This window comes from Penaeus monodon, chromosome 23, assembly GCF_015228065.2.
Source record: "Penaeus monodon isolate SGIC_2016 chromosome 23, NSTDA_Pmon_1, whole genome shotgun sequence".
In the NCBI taxonomy this organism is placed as follows: domain Eukaryota; kingdom Metazoa; phylum Arthropoda; class Malacostraca; order Decapoda; family Penaeidae; genus Penaeus; species Penaeus monodon.
The window spans coordinates 5,524,550-5,524,775 of record NC_051408.1 but is presented as its reverse complement, the minus strand read 5'-3'; the positions used below and the strand labels follow the sequence as shown (position 1 = coordinate 5,524,775).

At 41.6% G+C, this 226-nt stretch overlaps 1 protein-coding gene across 1 annotated transcript in view; it reads right to left on the bottom strand.

Moving 5' to 3' along the window:
• LOC119587745 (nephrin-like) overlaps window positions 1-226 on the bottom strand; it is a gene marked incomplete at both ends in the record, with an annotated part of 138,820 nt that overhangs the window by 93,449 nt on the left and 45,145 nt on the right.

Genomic DNA, 226 nt, shown 5'->3' with positions numbered 1-226 from the left:
AGATCACTGTCCTCTTTTTATTATTCAAAGAAATAAAGTGCTAGCTACATCGGCAGATGCGATGAAAGGGACACAGGAAGAGAGATAAAACATACCACTCTAAATAAATATATAATCGCTCCTGATCTACCGATAGACACACATGCACATTTAAATAGGTATTACGGTTGCCCACTCTGCGACCTTTTAGCCTTTGACCTGGACTACGGTACCGAGAAAGACGGGG